The following is an 11053-nucleotide window of genomic DNA, read 5'->3' as shown; positions in this document are numbered from 1 at the left end:
GGGGGTTACCGCTGGTGGTGGTGGTGGCTGCCGGTGGTAGAGAGAAGAAGTGGGGGGGGGGAGGGTTGGAGGAAGAAAGAAAAAGAAATGAAGAAAGAAGTGAGATGGAGAATAGGGTACATTCTCCCATTCAAATCACAGAGGTCGCACATACGCGTGAGGTGAGCGTACGCACGACAGGGAGTAGATGCAGGGGTGGTGTGGTTGTAGAATGCTCGCACAAACAGCGTTTAACTTGGGTTGGGGTCCTCACGCGTACACCTAACTTGCAACTATGCCTAACGCACAAAATTCACATGGCACCGATACGATGGGCAAAACTCTCTGGCCAGGTGTCACACGTACGCGTGAGGCACGTGTACGCATGATTTGCAACTATGCCCAACGCATAGTATCTGCACAGTACCGGCACAACAGGCTAAACGCTCTGTCCAGGTGCCACGCGTACGCGTGAGGCAAGCGTACGCATGACCTCTCTCTTTCTCTCTTTTTTTAATATATGAAAAAGCATCTATAATAGACATCTTAACATCTAAGCAAGAAAAATAGCACAAACACCTAGAATTCAATATCATTAACCAAAATAGCCAAACTAAGCAAACTAACAACAATAAAAACCTCATAAAACACTATAGTTCAACTCCAACTAACCAAACTCAAGAGATTCAATCAGAGAGATGAGAACTAAGTAAAAGGAGCTATACAGAAGGAAGATCATACCATGGTGGGGTATCTCCCATCGAGCACTTTTCTTTAACGTCCTTAAGTTGGACGGTCATGAAGCTCAACTTTCTTCTTTGGGAGGATCCTTCAAAAGAAATATTTCCAATTCCTTGTCGTCTTTGGGATTGACACCATGGTAGAGCTTAAGCCGGTGACCGTTCACTTTGAGGAAGCTAGGGCTTGAGGGATGGCTCAAATGAATGACACCATAGGGTTCAACCCTCTCTACCGTATAAGGGCCTTCCTATCTTGACCTCAATTTTCTGAGCATCAATCTCAACCTTGAATTGTATAGTAGCACTTGGTCACCAATTCTAAACTCTTTTCTCTTGAGATGCCGGTCATGCACCGTTTTGACTTTTTCCTTGTAAAGCCTTGAGTTCTCATATGCTTCCAACCTTAAACACTCCAATTCCTCTAATTGCAACTTCCTTTTAACTTCAGCCTTTTTCAAACCTAAATTGCACTCTTTCATGGCCCAATATGCCTTGTGCTCAATTTCTACCGGAAGGTGACATGCTTTCCTGTAGACTAACCAAAATGGACTCATGCCTATTGGTGTTTTATAGGCCATCTAATAAGCCCATAAAGCATCCCTGAGTCTAGAACTCCAATCCTTCCTATGAGGTTTCACTAACTTCTCCAAAATTCGCTCAATCTCTCGGTTGGAAACCTCGGCTTGGCTATTGGTTTGGGGATGATAGGCAGTGGCTGCCTTATGAATAACATGGTACTTATGAATTAATGTTGCCATTCTTTTGTTGCAAAAATGTGAACCTTGATCGCTCACAATTGTTCATGGCGATCCAAAGCGACAAATAAGGTGATTTCTCACAAAAGTGATAACAATGTTAGCATCATCAGTGCTGGTTGGAATTACTTCCATCCATTTAGAAACATAATCAATGGCTAACAGAATATACAGAAATCCATTTGAATTTGGGAATGGACCCATGAAGTCAATGCCCCAACCGTAAAAAAATCTCACAAAACAACATAGGTTGTTGAGGAATCTCATCTCACTTGGATGCATTACCAAATCTTTGGCATTGATGGCATGAGTTGCGAAAGAGGGTCGCATTTTTAAATAGGGTTGGCCACCAAAATCCATAGTCTAATACCTTTCTTGCTGTTCTTTGAGGACCAAAGTGTCCACCACTTTAAAAAGAGTGGCAAGCCTCTAATATAGATTGAAATTCTGATTGAGCCACACACCTCCTAATCATGTGATCGACCCCACACCTCCACAAGTAAAGGTTATCCCAGAGATAGTACTTGGACTTGCTTTTCAGCTTGTCCTTCTAGTGTTTAGAAAAATTTTAAGGGACTGTGCAGCCTACCAAGTAATTAGGAATTCATGCAAACCGTGGTGTGTCTTGAGAAATTGCTTGCAAGGTGTCTAAAGGAAAGGAATCATGGATAGGGGTGGAATCAAACTTGAAGTGCTCAAGGCGGGTTAAGTGGTCCGCCACTAAATTTTGTGTTCCAGTCCTATTTTTTATTTCTAGATCAAACTCTTACAAGAGCCATATCCATCGAATCAATCTAGGTTTAGACTCCTTCTTTGCCAAAAGAAATTTTATAGCCGCATGATCCGAATATACTACCACCTTAGAGCCAAGTAAGTAGGCCCGAAATTTATCTAAAGCAAAAACAATAGCCAACAACTCTTTTTTTGTGGTAGTATAATTGGATTATGCACTATCTAGAATCTTAGAAGCATAGGCAACGACATAAGGATCCTTACCATCGTGCTGTGCAAGCGCTACCCTCACTGCATGGTTAGATGCATCACACATAATCTCGAATGGGCTACTCCAATTCGGCCCTCACACTATGGGAGCTTTGGTTAAGGCATCCTTTAGTATATCAAATGCTTCCTTGAAAGCATCTTGAAATCAAATGTTACCTCTTTCTGAAGCAATCTTGAAAGTGGTAAGGCAATCCTACTGAAATCCTTGATAAACTGCCTGTAGATACCTGCATGGCCCAGAAAAGAACGTATCTCCCTTACTGAGGAGGGGTAAGGCAAGCTAGACAATCTTGGCCAGGTCCACAGAAATTCCGTTGCTTGAGACAATGTGGCCCAATACTATGCCTTGATTTACCATGAAATGGCACCTTTCAAAATTCAGTACAAGGCTAGTATTGACACACCGCTCTAACACCCTAGCCAAGCTATCCAAGCACATATCAAATGAGTTGCCATAGACACAAAAATCGTCCATAAATACTTCCATGCAATTTTCTATTAGATCCGAGAAGACACTTGCCGTACACCTTTGGAACGTTATTGGTGGATTACATAAACGAAATGGCATCCTTTTGTATGTATATATTTCAAAGGGACATGTAAAAGTAGTCTTCTCCTGATCTTCAGGAGCTATGTGAATCTGAAAATAACCAGTGTAACCGTCTAAAAAATAGTAATGAGATTTACTGGTGCATGAATTACCCCCACTTCGTACAACTGAACCAGCAAGTGCACTGGGTTATCCAAGTAATAACTGAGCGAGTTAGGGTTGATCGCATGAGGATTGTAGTTTGAAGCAAGCTATGGTTATTTTTCAGATCTTAGTTAGGTGAAAAGAAGATGTAGGTATGTTTGTGATTGCATAAAAGGAAATAAAGAAAAATTGTATAAAATACTTTGTGAATTCGAATGTAACCAATGATAAGAAGATGGTTAAGGCTTCGAGATTCTTTGTCCTTCGGGATTAACTCTGGTATTACTGTCTTCTTCAATTGTGAATGATTTTTTCTATGGCAGGCTGTATGTGATTGACACTGGTTTGAGCAGCCGCCAATACTCCTCTAGATCTGAACCTCAGGGTTAGTGCGGATCCAGTCTGATTGAAGGTGAAGCTCCTGCAGTTTACTCTCCTTGGTGATCCTACTCAAAACACCACAGACAAGGTCGAATCATCCGGATCAGAGGATAGTACATCTTTGGGTTCTAGCCTCTACCACAGAGACCCTAATCTCCCCATACCTTGGCTGAAATGGTGTCTCGAGAAGTCCCCAATGAAGTCGTGGATTAGCCGTCTAAGAGATGTATAATCAAGCGGGTGGTTCATCATTGTCCGATGAAAGACTCACTCTGAACCCATGTAGAATTTGATAACCTTATGCTAGTTCAACACATTCATATTGATGAAGAACGAAGATACATCTTAGAATAGAGAATCAAAAAGCGAATTGAGAAAGAAACAGTAGTACTTTTATTAATCCACAAAACTCAGTAGGGCTCCTCCCTTCAACCTAAGAGGTTTAAGAACTCATACTGATAGAAAATACAATCATGAACGAAAAACATGGTAAAAGTTCTCAATGATTATGTAAAATATCCCTTAAATACTAAACTAATGACTAAGGATTACATAATAAGGGTAAAACAGTCTTTTTAGTACTAAAATCCACTTTTGGGGCCCACTTGGTGAGTGTTTGGGCTGAGCTTTGAGGAGATCCACGTGCTATGAGGCCTCTAAGGCATTGAATGCTGGCTAGGGGGTCCTCTTTGGGCGTTTGGACGTTGGTCTCCTCCTTTGGGCGTTGGACGCCTGGAATGGGGCAAGAGGCTGGCATTGGACACCAGTTTTGGGCCTTCTATTCTGAAGCAAAGTATAGACGATTATGCATTGCTGGAAAGCTCTGGAAGTCAGATTTCCATAGCTGTTGAGAACGCTCCATTTGGACTTCTGTAGCTCCAAAAAAGATCTTCCGAGTGCAAGGAGGTCAGATCTGGACATCATATGCAGTGCTTTCTCTGTCTCTGAATCAGACTTTTGCTCCAGCTCCTCAATTTCAGCCAGAAAATACCTGAAATTGCATAAAAACACAAATTCAAAGTAGAATCTAAAAATGTGAATTTTACACTAAAACCTATGAAAACTTAATAAAAACTAAACAAAACATGCTAAAAACTATATGAAATGACGCCAAAAAGCGTATAAAATATCCGCTCATTATTTACCTGACAACCGGTCAAGCATTTGATCAATAAATGGGAGCGGATAGTGATCTTTCCTAGTTGCTAGATTCAAGCGCCGGTGACGATCGGATTTCTGTTTAGTAAAGAATTTTAATAAAAATATAATCGCGTTGTAAGTATAGTTTCTAAACCAACAGAAAACCCTTTCGTACAAAAGTTTGGTTGTCACTTAAGCAAACCCAATAAAAATAAATAACCGAAGTATTCAAACCTCGGGTCGTCTTCTCAAGGAATTGCAGGGAGGTATAATTTATTATTGGTTATGTAAAAACATATGTTTTTGGTTTTTTTTTTAAATAAGGAACAAGTAATTTAAATGACAAGAAAAATAAATTAACAATAATAAAATCTTTTGGCAAGATGTAAGAATTGGAAATCCTATCCTAGTTATCCTTATCAATTGTTATGAGAATTGGATTTTGCTCCCAACTTGTTAACCTCAAACTATGAAGGTAAGTCAAGTGGATGAATAAATTTGATTCCTCTGGCCCTAGTCAATTCCTATGGAAAGAATAGAGTTATTGGAATACAAATCAACTAGCAAAGATAACAATCATCAATCACAAGGAGTTTGATAACTCAAGTGTCTCCAATTACTTAACCAAAGCAAAAAGGGAGAAAATAAATCTACTTGAATAAAAATGCCTTCAGATGAGAAGCAGCAGTAACATAAATAAAAGAAAGAAATCTTAAATCTAAAATACCTCAAATTATATTAAATAAAAGAAATCAAATCTAACATGGGAATTCATAAATTAAATTGGGAAAATAAATAAAAGGAACATTGAACCTGAAATTGAGAAATAACCATAAACTGAGAGGAATCTTAATTCTAAAAATCTAAATCCTAAATCCTAAGAGAGAGGAGAGAGCCTCTCTCTCTCTCTCTCTAAAACTACATCTAAATCCTAATAATTGTGAATGTGTATGTCTCTGTTGTTTGAATGCATTTCCCCACTTTATAGCCTCTAATCTGTGTTTTCTGGCCGAGAACTGGGTCAAAAACAGCCCAGAATTCACTGGTTGCGAATTCAAACACGCTGATTTTTGCAGATGCGACACATCCGCGTGATGCACGCGTTCGCGTCACTTATCCTCAGGGCAACTATGAAAAATTATATATCATTTCGAAGCCCTGGATGTTAGCTTTCCAACGCAACTGAAACCGTATCATTTGGACCTCTGTAGCTCAAGTTATGATCGATTTAGTGCGAGAGGGTCAGGCTGACAGCTTTACAGTTCCTTCAATTTCTTGTATTCCTTCTACTTTTGCATGCTTCCTTTCCATCCTCTGAGTCATTCTTGCCCTGTAATCTCTGAAATCACTTAACGCACATATCAAGGCATCGAATGGTAATAAGAGAAGATTAATATTAGCAAATATAAGGCCAAAGAAGTAGGTTTTCAATCATAGCACAAAATCAGGAAGGAGAATGTAAAACCATGCATTTTGTATGAATAAGTGTGCAAAGACTTGATAAAAAATAATTAATTGAGCACAAGATAAACCATAAAATTGGGGTTTATCAACCTCCCCACACTTAAACATTAGCATGTCTTCATGCTAAGCTCAAGAGAAGCTATAAAGGGATGAAGAGGAATGGTAGAATGTATGAAATGCAACCTATCTGTATGAATGAAGCTAAATGCAAAATGCTTCTATCTACTTGGTTAAAAGTAAAAAAGTTCTTCAAGACAAACATAAATCAGATTTCACTAATTCAAATTATACAATAAAAGACAAGTAAACTTGTAAGAAGATAGCTCATGAAAGCAGGGAACATAGAATCAAGCATTGAACCCTCACTGGTAGTGTATATCACTCTAATATTTCAAGTGTCTAGGGTTAATCACTCTACTCTTCTCTAGTCATGCTTTCTAAACTTTTTTCTTCATCTACCCAATCAACAAAAATTTAGTATATCAATGCAAACATCATGAGGTCTTTTCAAGGTTGTAATGTCGCTAAGGTAAGGGTGAGGATATATGTATGGCCAAGTGAGCTTTAATATGAATCTTTAATTAACCTAAGCTCTTCACCTAACACACACACACTCTCTATAACTCTAGAATCATGCCTAGCTACCCACAATTCCCATTTTTTTGCATTTTTCACATACTCATGTATCAACCTTTCTTTTAATTTTTATCACATGTGCATTGATCTCTTCATTAACTTAACTTTGCATTGGGGTAATTTTGTCCCCTTATTTATTTATTTATATTGTAATAAACATAACTTATCAATGCACATGGATTTTTAATTTTTCTGGTCCCACATGAGTAGGTACCCAAATTTCTAATATTTTGTCAATGAAACACTATACACTTTTATCAACCCAAGTTCCCACAGTTTTCCCACACTTAATTGATACACAATCTCTATCTTAAGCTAACCAAATATTCAATTAGGGTGATTACTTATTTTTCCGCTTAAGGCTAGTGATGTGGTAAAATATAGAACAGATAGAGATTAAAAGGCTCAAAGTGGCTAACAAAGGTAATTGAAAGGGTAAGCTTATTTGGGATAAGTGAGCAAAAATAAATAATGGCCTCAATCATATGCAAGCATGTAAATACACTAAATAGTGGACATATAGAATGGAACAAAGCAAAGATTGCAATCATAAGGAAGAAAACACACAAGAATAAAAATTTATGGTTAAATAATGTAACTATATAAATAAGCTCAAAATCTCACAGGTTGTGTGTTCTTAGCTTTTTAAACTATGTTCCAAATACAACTTCAAACAAGTTTTAACAGAAAAAAATTTTTCAATTTAAATTAGTGAAATACTATAAAAATGTCTTGAAAAAGAAAATATTACTTCAACCAAGTAGTAACTAAATGCGTAAAATCAAGAAAACATGTAATCAAATATGCAGATGCAACAATGAACTAATAAAGAAAATAAGACATTGGTGTTGAGAAGAAAATAACTAACCCATGGAGATCGGTATCGACCTCCCCACACTTAAAGGTTGCACCGTCCTCGGTGCATGCTAAGATGTGCAAGTGGAAGGGTTGCTTCAACTAATGCTTTTCTCTAAAGATTGTGCTGATGGACTTGTTTGTCTCCCCATCTAGAAGCTTTCCCTTTCTCTTTCTCGGTGGCCAGCCTGAAAGTAGAGGAAAAGAAGAAAAGTAACCCAGAAAGAAAGATAAAAAAACAAATAAAATATGGCTAGGTTAATGCCAAATAATGAGGACCACAATTACATGGTAGCTACAACATGCAATTGAGAAAACAGTGGAAGCAAATGGCATATCAATGTTGCAAAAAAAATTTGCAACAAAGGGGAAGAGTAGGTAATGAAAGACAGTATAAAATATTACCCAACAGTGTAAAGCAAGTCGCTAAGCACCAAAATAATTCAAGAAAATATGTAACAGTTGAATAAGAAAATTTAACACCAATGGTAAAATAATAAATTTAGAAAAGAAAATAAAAATATGCACAAAATTAAAATACAATGAATGAGAGTATGCAAATAAATTAAAAATAGAATGGAAGTGAAGAAGGATGAAAAGTTAAATAAACGAAGAAAAAGAAAGTAAGAAAGGAGGAAGAAAGGGAGAAGAAAGAATTAGGATTGGGAAAGAAAAGATAAGATAGTTGGCGCTGATCTAGTAAAACTGTGCGTCGCATGTGACGCGGACGCGTGGGTGACGCGGTCGCGTGAGTCGCTTTGTGCGAATGGCGCAAGGGCAGCGACGCGTTCGCGCAACTCTCTGTGTTAAACTCATTTTGCCAAAAATTAGGGTGACGCGATCGCGTGGTTGACGCGATCGCATGAATGGCCTTTCTTTTAAAAATGACGCGGACGCGTGGGCCACGCGTTCGCATGGTAGGGCTTGTGCTTCTAGCATGGTTCCAGCCCGACTCCATCATAACTTGCTGCCATACACCCATTTACGTCGATTTTACAGGGCCACGCGTTCGCGTGGGGAGGCTATTTCGCAAACGACACAGACGCGTCATTGACACGGTCGCGTGGTCATATTTGTGCCTAAGGCACGCCTCCAGCCACGCTTTCGCGTGACTTTCTGTTCAATTTTATTTTCTTCCCAACGCACCTGTGACGCGGACGCGTCAGCGACGCTTACGCGTCACGTGCGTGTTTTTTTTTTTATACAGGATGCAAAATGCAATGATAGTGTGGATGCTATGAATAATTCCAGGTTCAATGAAAATAGAATAAAATAAAATTCAAAAGTAAACCAAACAAAAGAAAATCAAAATTGAAGAAAAGGAACGATCATACCATGGTGGGTTGTCTCCCACCTAGCACTTTTAGTTAAAGTCCTTAAGTTGGACATTTGGAGAGTTCTTTGTTATGGTGGCTTGTGCTTGAACTCATCCAGTAATCTCCACCAATGTTTGTGATTCCAATAGCCTCCGGGATCCCAAACTAGGTGCAGAAAGCCTTCAAGCAGGTTAAAGCAAGTGACAAGGCCCTAAGAGTGTTGATTTCTAGACTGAATTCTAGGGTCCCAGACTTTACTTTTACACCCGTCTTCTTGTTGATCATCATGATTCCATCTGGGTAGCAAGCAATCTGAATTCTCACTAAAGCAGCCAACCAACTTCCTAGACCCATTCAGTTGAGCTTTACACCAACCTTTGCATTTAAACTTTGAGGTTTCTACCATATTGAATCCTGCATGACGACTCCTACCACTAACCATCTCCCTCTTACTCTTAAAGCCACAAAGAGCTCTGAGTTGCCCATCTGTCTCAAGCAAAGCATATTCAAGTGAGCTAATTAAGCTTAGAGATGAAAGATTTACCCACTTGAATGAAGGAATGGATGGTGATGGTTTTGGGGGAGAGGTCTCCAACAACTTTGGCAAGGTGATTTCTAGCTCCATTCTCTTGGGCTCTTCTTTGACAACTTCCACCTCCTTGCAAGCTTCTTCAATATCAACCTCTTCTTCTTGGTAGCTTTTTTCCAATTTGATCTCTTCTTCATTGTTCACCAAGGGCATGGGAGGTTGTGCTTTTTCTTCTTTAATTTCCATGTCAAGTCCAATGGAAGAGGATTCAATTGTAGATAAGAATTCATCAATGATTGAATCCATCTCTTGATTAACCTCTTCAAAGTCTTCAACCATGATATGCATTGGAGGTTGTACACCCTCCTCAACATCAATTTTAAACGTCTTTGAGGGAGGCTCTATAACTTGACTTTCCCATGGAGGTTCAGCATCTCCTAAGTCTTCAACCACTTCTTCCTCTTCAATAATTACAGCTTCCTCCACTTGTTCCAGTATAAAGTCATGCTCCGTACTGTCCACTGGAGTTTCTAGTATCTCCTTCATGCTACGTTCTTCATTAGATTGTCCACATGAAGCCATGGGGGTTCCTTGAGTGTCCGAACGTCGGGAAGGTAATCGATTAATCGCTTGATTCAATTGGTGAAGGGTTGCATGAAATTTTTCCATTGTTTCCTTGAGACGCTCCCTTGATTCTTGGGGTGATGGATATGGACATAGTGCATAGGGAAGTAGTGGTTCTTGGGAGTAATTGGATTGGAATTGGAGTGGATATGGGTTAGGGTCATATGGAGGTGGATGGTAGTAGGAGGCTTATGAGTGTGGTGGTTTATAGTTATGTTGATGAGGTGGGTTATAGGCGTATGATGGGGCTTGTTGGTAACCACAAGGGGGTCCACCATATCTATCATCTTGGTATGCACCTCGGAATGGCTCTTGACTATAGTATACTGGTGGGGGTTGGTTGTCACGAGAAGGTCCACCGTAACTATTGTCTTGGCATGCATTGTAGAATGGTCGTTGTCCATGGTTTCTTGGAAGGTGTTGTTGCCTAAAGGGTTGATCAGATCCTCGTGGCTCCGTCCATCTGTGATTGTTTCGATCTTGATGCATGTTCCTATTATAGCTTCCATTCCTTTCAACAACATTAGAACCAAACTCAAAGCGACGGGGTGAGAACTCATAGTAACTAATAAAAATTAAAAACAAAAACAAATAAACAAGCAAAAGAAAATAAATAAGAGAAAAGGTTTGAAAAAGATTTTTAAGATTAAAAAAAAGATAAGAGAAGTTAGGTAAGAGAAGATAAGTTTTTAAATTAAAAGGTTTTGAAATTTAAATTTTTGAATTTGAAAATTAAATTTTGAATTTTAAATTTTGAAAATCGAATTTTGAAATTTGAAATTTGAAATTTGCAATTTGAATTTTTGAAAAAGTCAACAATATAAGATAAAGATTTGAAAAAGATTTAAATTTTGAATTTTGGAATTTAAATACTGAAATTTGAAATTTGATTTTTAAAATAAGATAAGATAAGATTTTGAGAAAGTTATGATTTTTGA

This window comes from Arachis ipaensis, chromosome B06 (genome assembly GCF_000816755.2).
Source record: "Arachis ipaensis cultivar K30076 chromosome B06, Araip1.1, whole genome shotgun sequence".
Taxonomy (NCBI): Eukaryota; Viridiplantae; Streptophyta; class Magnoliopsida; order Fabales; family Fabaceae; genus Arachis; species Arachis ipaensis.
Note: the sequence above shows the minus strand (reverse complement) of the source record.